At 36.7% G+C, this 8,879-nt stretch overlaps 1 pseudogene; it reads right to left on the bottom strand.

Annotated features, from left to right (window-relative positions):
* The window catches only part of LOC107746334 (UHRF1-binding protein 1-like), a 48,053-nt pseudogene that overhangs the window by 25,124 nt on the left and 14,050 nt on the right, over nt 1–8,879 (bottom strand).

Raw genomic sequence — 8,879 nt, forward strand, 5'->3', positions numbered from 1 at the left:
GATGGGTACCAGCAACCGTCTTTCCTAATGGCCCATCCCATAGCACGAGGTCTCCCACAATGCGGGCTCTCTGAGGAGCTAGCTGACCTTCCTTGTGGCTTATTAAGAGATGGATCTCTCTTGGCCTCACCAATTCACTGAGAGGAACATCTGGGAAGAATGTTTGCAGTTCATTTGCTGTTACATGTCTATGAACCTCTGCAATTTTGTCCAGACCATAGCAGATCAACTGGTGGGACCTAAGAGTGCCTCTTGGAGTCCTGACTCGGATCTTCAGCAGGTAACGCATTGTTTTCACAAGGACTTTCATGCCTCCGACACCATGGACCACAAGTGTGATGTCTTCGCCTCTGAGATTAAGTCGGTCAGCTGCCTCATGAGTGATATAGTTAGTATCTGAAGCTAGGTCAATAAGGGTACCAATCTTTTGTCCAGCATTAGCTGTAACCTCCAGAATCATCATGATGACAGGCCACTCAACTAAGCCATTTTCCTCTAGAAGGCTTGATTGACTTTTTACAGTATGAGAGGTCCTGGACACCGTATTGCAGAAGGCATCTCGGCACTGTTGGGCTAATTCAGGTGAGAGTTTCCTAAAGGATTCATCTTGAGCCTCTGTATAATTCCTTTTGTCTTCACCTCCCACTATACTGACTCTGCTTTTCTTTTGGGCCATGTTACGTCTAACCGCTTCAGCATTGGGACACAAGTAATAGTGGTGGTCTGTGACTCGCTGATCCTTACACTCTGGATTTTTACACAGGAATGAAGTTTTGCAGTGGTCATCAACATCATGAACTTCCAGACATTTCCTACAGCCTCCCAATTTTCTTACCGCATCGTTCTTCTCTGTGAGCTTGAGCATTCGAAACTTTTTACAGAAGTACAGCTTTCTCTTATGCTTATTGTCTCCACAGACAACACAACCTGAAGGATGGCTACTTGACTGGTTTAAGGCTCTGGTTCTCGCTTGCCTTGGCTCAATCTTGGTCTCTCACCTAGGTGGATCCTCATCCCTCAACTGATCCAACTGCTCATAGATGTTTTCCTGACTCTTGAGAAAAGCTTAAAATTACCATAAAGAATATCATACAAGTAGACAACAGATATTTAACCATTTATATACTTTTACATACCAAATACACTGCTTTTTAAATCAATTATTTTAAACATCCTTTTTACAACTTTTAATTTAAATATACTCTCTATATAGAAAACCAGACCTAATTCACAAACCAAACTAATACAAAACTAATAATATTCAAATACAACATGATTGAACAAAACAACCCAAGTACAAAATAACAAAATATTAAAGCTCATCGGTTGCTTCTTCAGTTTGTTGTAGTAGCTTAACTCTGCACAAAAAGGAATCTTTTCTTTGTTCAAACCAATGCTACTCTACATAAAGTCTGTTCTGCCCTGCTAATTAATAGATTAACTTAATTACCTTCACCTGGTGTTCTCGCACTAGTGAATTCTAGTGCACTATGGCTAGTGCACTCTAGTTAGAAGGGGCGGAGCAAGAGCAACCAACAGTTTGCCACAACAATAATAATAATCAAATCAGCATATTAGAATGATTTCTGAAGGATCGTGTGACACTGAAGACTGGAGAAATCATGCTGAAAATTCAGCTTTACATCAAAGGAATACATTTTATTTTATAATATATACACACAGAAAACAGTAATTTTAACTTGTAATAATATTTCACAATTTTACTGTAATTTTGATCAAATAAATGCAGCCTTGTTCAGCATAAGAGACTTCTTTCAGAAGCTTTTTAAAAAATCTCACCGACCACACACTTATGAACGGTAGTGTGAATTTTGAATGGTCAGGGCTCGACGCTTACTTTTCTTTTTAGGAGCACTTGTGCTCCTAACTTAAAAAATGTAGGAGCACGTTCAAAATTTTAGGAGCACCTTCTAATCAATAATCCAAAATGTTATCAAAAAGTAGCCTTCCCATTACGAGGTGATATTTGACTCCTCTAACTTTATTAAAAGTATGTCATCTTCTGTCAAATTCTTAAAAAAATTATATTTTATAAGCTTTTTAAAAATTGTAATTAAAACGACAGAATAAGAGTAGAATAAGAAAGGAATATAAGTTACCAATCAAATGAAATCAGTATTAACAAAAATAGTTCGTAGAGGTGGCACAGAAGAACACAAAAGTGGCTTGATGTACTTTCAGACATTTAATGAGGCTCAGAAGTGGAAGGAGTGCAATTAAATCCATAAATTCATGATAATATTAATGTTTTAAATATAAAATTTTGAATATACAAATATTAAATTATTTAAATAACTGAAAAGATACTTTAAAAATGAAACAAACTGCCAGCAGGTGGCAGTAAGTCACTGATTTTTATTACTGAATCATTCATTCAATTGATTCATTCGAACGGCTGATTCATTCAGGAATGAATCAAGTGACTGTCTTTATGAATGGGTAATCATGAATCACTGACTCACTAGATTCGTTCAGAAACGCCCGTTCATTCATAAACGAGACACCGCTGTGTTTGAATGGAGATGCGCAGCGGCTCCGCTGTGTCTTTGTTTTAAACTATTTTCGACGACGAAATAGAGCAAAATCAGACAATAGTGTTATAGTCAGACAATGTAAGTCACTTAATATTAACTTCTTGTTTATTGAATTGTATTGTATTAAATCAGTTATCACATTTACAAACTCCCTTTAAAAATCATTAAAAGCTTTCACTCAACTTAGTTCATCTCGATCTCACATTTATAATCAACGAAGCTCGCTACACTGCGCAATGAATCTCTTATTTACACCCTGTCTACACTTTGCTTATGAAAGGATTCGTGAGATATGTCTGTGATACATTACTCAACGCTGCAAAACCACGTAGAAACATTTGAAGCTCCCCTGAGCGCAATCACAAGTATGATGATGATCGGGTCAGTCGCACTGGTGCTCCTAAAAATGTCATAGTCGCACGCAGTAGTTTTCAGTCGCAAATGCAACTGAAATGGTCGCACTGTAAAGCCCTGCATCTGAACTTTTCTAAAGACAGCAAGTTCCCCTCAGACATGGATTCATAAACTACCCCTAAATGAATCGCGATTTGTTTAGCATCTCAACCGATTTGAATCGTCACATATTTGAATCGATTTTCAACCGGCTCACGGTTAATCGTTACATCCCTAGTCTTAGCCCCTCACATTTATAATCAAGGAAGCTCTCTACACTGCGCAATGAATCTCTTATTTACACCCTGTCTACACTTTGCTTATGAAAGGATTCGTGAGATATGTCTGTGATACATTACTCGACGCTGCAAAAACACGTAGAAACCTTTGAAGCTCCCCTGAGCGCAATCACAAGTATGATGATGATCGGGTCAGTCGCACTGGTGCTCCTAAAAAAAATTTCATAGTCGCACGCAGTAGTTTTCAGTCGCAAATGCGACTGAAATGGTCGCGCTGTCGAGCCCTGATGGTACTGATTTTGTATGGTATGACCTCAAAGTCTGAGACTGAAAAGTACAATGAAAACCTCTACTGTAAAGCAGTAAAGCAGGTTTAATTTGAATCTCATATGAACGGCAGTAGAGTCACCTGGCCTGTGAAACGGGTAATAATCACAGCCCAGCTTCCGGAAGGTCAGCTGCATCGCACCCTGCATCCCCGGAGGTGGAGCTTCATCTATGTGTACAGGAGAAATCACATGGGTGAGCCATCAGTTAGTTCAGTTCATTCAAAAATTCATGTGGTTCCAAACCTGCATGAGTTTCTGTCTTTCAAAGAACACTAAAGACAATACTGTATGTATTTATATGTCCAAACTGCTCTTTTCCATAAAAAGGCAAAAAATGCATCACTAAAGTAAGTCAAAAGTGGTTCAAAGTCATCCTGTTTCTCACATTAACTGACTTTCATTGTTTGGAAAAGAGCAGCTTGAACATTCTGTTAAACGTCTCCTTTTGTCTTCCACAGAAGAAGAAAGAAGTATGGGTTTGGAATGACATGAGGGTGAGTAAAAGACAATTCAAATTTTTGCGAATTTAAATTTTCGATGACTTTTAATGTCTCTTGGTGGTAACAGTGATGAAAATTCACTACCGGAATCTGACGAGCTGTCGTTGCAGATATGCAGGTCGAGTCGCGAGATGAAAGTGTGGTAGGATGATTCCTTGACATCGTGGAGGTCAAAATACTGGGCCAGTGTGCCCGGGGTCCCGACCGCTTCGGGTGGAGGAGGTTCAGTCCACAGAGAGTGGATCCCAGGAGAGGGAGGCGCAGTCTGGTGCACAATACAATAAGACATAAATAAACACTCAAGCACTGGAGTCATTCACAGGGAGCGGCTGTGTCTGAGTAGACTTGGGATTTAATATATTATAGAGGGCTTTACATTACATTTACTTTGCTGAGCTGTTTTATAATTACAATTGTGTTCAAAATCCACACTAAAACCAGTCATGAAGTCCGAGCCAGCTGCAGCATAAGGTGATAAGGTTTCGTTTTCATCTTTGATCGTAAAACACAAAGTGCTGATAAGAAGAGCATCTAATGGATCATTAATCTGTCTTTATAACAGTTTTGAGGCTGATTTAAAGGACACAGTGTGGCCACCTGTAGTGTCTCAGCAGCCATGCTCTTTCTCTGCTGGCAGGACTTCTCCATGGCTTCACTCAGAGACTTGGCGTAGTGGATGATGGCCTTGAGCTGAGAGTCTGTCAGCACCCACAGCAGATCATCCAGTATAAACAGCAGCTTAGAGGCCAAGACATTACAGTCCTTCACCTGAGATTAGGAAGGGCAAGAAACGTTAGCACAGAATACACATGATTTCATTCTGATTAGGGCTGCACGATATATTGAAATAAAACTGAAATCGCGATATGGATTAGTGCAATTACCGTGAATGCTGCGATTTCATTAAATATATGCACTGCATGTTTCAAAGTGAAGCGGCATTGTGGTCATTAACATGCATGTAGCTCATTATAACTTTATTTTACTGATTTTGTTTTATTTTAAAGCCAAAAGTTTGAAAGTGAAGGAAAAAACAATGTAAATATTAGTATTTACTAGTGCTGTCAAACGATTAATCGCGATTAATCGCATCCAAAATAAACGTTTTTGTTTACATAATATATGTATGTGTACGGTGTTTATTTATTATGTATATATAAATGCACACACATACAGTATATATTTTGAAAATATGTATATGTATATACATTTATATTATTATATTATATATAAATATATGTAATATATAAACAGCATATTTTTCTTAAATATATGCATGCATGTTTGTATTTATATATACATAATAAATATACACAGTACACACATATATTATGTAAACAAAAACTTGTTTTGGATGTGATTAATTGCGATTAATCGTTTGACAGCACTAGTATTTATTCTTAGTTGTTACTCTTTGCTAGTTATTAGTATTTATTAGTATACAATACAATTATTGTTACTATTTTTAATAAATACTATTTTTGTATTTTACTCTTTTGCATTTTACAGTATAATTTTTTCAACATTTTAATTCATGTAATATTTTTATTAAATAATTGTCACAATCACCAGACGGAGTGCCTTGGACATCCACCAGAGGGCACTCCTCCCTACTCCATTGCCTTTCCATCATGGACTCTATTTCCCACAATTCTTTGCCCGGTCTCATCTGCTGTTTGCCCCCATGGTTCCCCTTGTTAGTTTCCATGGCGTTTAATTAGCTCCTCCCACTTGTTACCCTGTTTGTCTCTCCCTATTTATACCCCATGTATTTCCCTGTGTCTTTGCGAAATCTTGTTAGCATCTGCTGCAATTCTGAGCAATTCCCTTGTTTCTGTTTTTTTTTTTTACTTCTTGCCTGTTACCTAAATATCCCTTGCCTGTGTTTCCTGCCCAGTCACCTGTTTGGACTGTTTTTCCTGTGTTATGATCTTTTGCCTGTTTCGGACTTTGATTCTGGATAACCCTCTAATAAAGCTGCATTTGGATCTTCATTGTACAAGCCGTACAAGAGCAGTGTTTATGACAATAATATATCAGAATAAAAATTATAATAATTAATATTATTTTATAGTAATAACGAATGGGTCATAAAACAATGAGAATGTGGTCTATGATAACTCAAGTAAAGACAAAAAAATTTTTTCTCTGGTTACTTTATGGTTTCTGAAAGAGGTATGAGTTGGTTCTTTTAGTACACCAAAGTGTAAACTCCACATATTTGCAAGTTTTTCCCAAATTGTTAAGCCCTAAAAGGATGGTTTACACTAAAAATAAGAGTCATAAGTTATAGTTTTTTAGTTATACTTATACTTAGTTACATTGTTGGGGTAATATATTACAAGTTACGTAATCAGATTACTTTTTTTCAAGTAACTAGTAAAGTAACGCATTACTTTTTAATTTACAAGAGAATATCTGAGTTACTTTTTCAAATAAGTTACTTTTTTTTTCTTCAATTTATTGATTGACAGCTCTCCTGTCCCCATGTTGAGAGAAATCAGAAGATGTTACTGTAGTTCTAAAATAAATATGAATATGCATTAATTCATCTCACTCACAAAAAAACACAGATTCAGTATTCCTCAAAATGAATAAAAATAATGCAAACCTGCAATAATTAAATGTTAAGCAACACAAATATCCTTTATGTATTTAATCCCATTCTATTAACCAATGTCTTTGCTTCTGACCTTCGATGATCCAGTTCAACCGTACTAATAATCACAAATTACTCTAGACAAACATTTGTGTCTTTTTTTATTGCTGAAGTGTTTTGAAATTTGGATGTAAATTTACTTTCCCTTCAGCCTGAGGCTTATTCATTTCACTTTTGGTGTGAAAAGGCTTTTATATTTGCCAAAAATATAACTTTTTTATTTTAAAAACAAACAAGCAAGCCCTGTCCAGATTTAAAAAGTAACGCAAAAGTAACGTAACACATTACTTTCCATAAAAAGTAACTAAGTAACGTAATTAGTTAATTTTTTATGGAGTAACGCAATATTGTAATGCATTGCTTTTAAAAGTAACTTTCCCCAACACTGCTTAGTTATACTTATTTAATTTTTAAATTTTCTATGAAGATGCACTCCCCTAAATCACTGTAATCATTCTAGAATGATTAATTCTTAGCCAACAGAGCTATTCAAATAATCTGTTAAAAATTCCTGCATTTTTTTTTATGTCAGATTTTTTTCCAATATTGTCCAGCCCTAATTCTAATGATTATGAAAATGGTGATTTGATCTTAGTTCCAGTATCCCAAAGCAACACATAATACAATCAGATGCAACAGATGATGCCCTATCAAACAATCTCACATGTCAATACATCAACATTGATGTGAAATGAATGAAACTGCAATACAAAATGGTCTAAATTAGGGCTAAAATCTACTTTTTCACAAAAATGACCGATATCTTCCAGGCAAGATGAAAAATCACTCAAACTCTACAATCAGAGAAAAACCTAGGACTAGTTTGGTCATTATCCCAGGTAGGTGACTATGGCAAACGTGATATGAAGAGAGAAAATGTTTCAACAGCCAGTTGTTATCAAAACGGTACCCTGCGTTTGAGAGCGATGCGTATGCGTCCTTGATTGGTAATGAGGCGCAGTGGCGTGCTGCCCAGATCCTGCTCGTCACTCTCTATGGCATCCGCCTCTATGCGCAGACTCTGCCAGTTGATCTCTTTGAATGTTAGGACCTGCAGGACACCAGAGACAGGATGAGGATGAGACATTGCACTCAGTGAGAAACAGCAACACACAAATGAAGACCTGCCTTTCAATTTGAACCAATTACCTTATCTGCAAAGGCATCAGCATCTGGTTAAGCACATTAGCTGGACCCACCTGGGGTCACTTAATACATCTCAGAGAATTTGACAGATGCCAGGTCTTCTAATCGTGAAAACTGATCTCTGGCTAATTAGGTTCTTCAAACGAAGTTGTCTGAGATTACTGCGTGTTCTTGTGTGCATTGGAAAGGGCAGATATATCGATACTCGAAGCCATGATCAGCAATGCAGCGATTGGCTGGCGGCCAGACAGCAACGTAAAGACATCATATAATCAAAAAAGAGCATACAATATTATATTCAAATTAACTTTTAAATGATTATTATTATTTTAAATTATTATTGCCCCAGGTTCAATAGGGTACTCTTGTAAAAAACAGCAGCAGTGGCTAAGACAGATTTTTAAGTCTGCTCATATCTGCTTGCAAGATAAGATGCAATCTATTCCTGTTTACGTGAAATAAGCCTGCCCTCGAGCAGGTTTGAGCTAACGGACCTGTCGCTATGACAGCAACTCTGGGATGAGCTTCTGAGAATCTAGCAATCCTGGATCATGTCAAATCATCAACAAAAAATCCAGATAACGGAATAATCCACGTACAAAGAACGGACCCCTGGGGCCCGTTCTTCGTACGTCACTTATTACATCCGAGATGAAATGTCACATCCAAGATGATATCATCGCGCTAATCAGGATCTGGCTAAAGCCTGTTGATGATAGGCCTGTCACGATAACAACTTTTGGTTGTGCGATATATTGCCCCAGAAATAATTGCGATAAGCGATATTATTGTCATTTTAAAGACCATTTTATGCCACTGAATATATAATCATAATGTAACAGCATAATAATGCAAGAAGCCCTACACACTTCCAAATGACCACAAACTTTCAATTTTTAAGAATATTTAGATCATGGAAATTAAGTATCAAAATATTAGATACCTTAAAAAACTTGAATAAATAGTAAATAAACATTTTCTAACAAAAAGTGCAAAGTAACAAGTACAAAAAAAAAGAAAAAAGCACTTTTATGGAGATTTTTCCATCTACAGATTTT

This window comes from Sinocyclocheilus rhinocerous, unplaced genomic scaffold (genome assembly GCF_001515625.1).
Source record: "Sinocyclocheilus rhinocerous isolate Xijiao unplaced genomic scaffold, SAMN03320098_v1.1 scaffold2393, whole genome shotgun sequence".
Lineage (NCBI taxonomy): Eukaryota > Metazoa > Chordata > Actinopteri > Cypriniformes > Cyprinidae > Sinocyclocheilus > Sinocyclocheilus rhinocerous.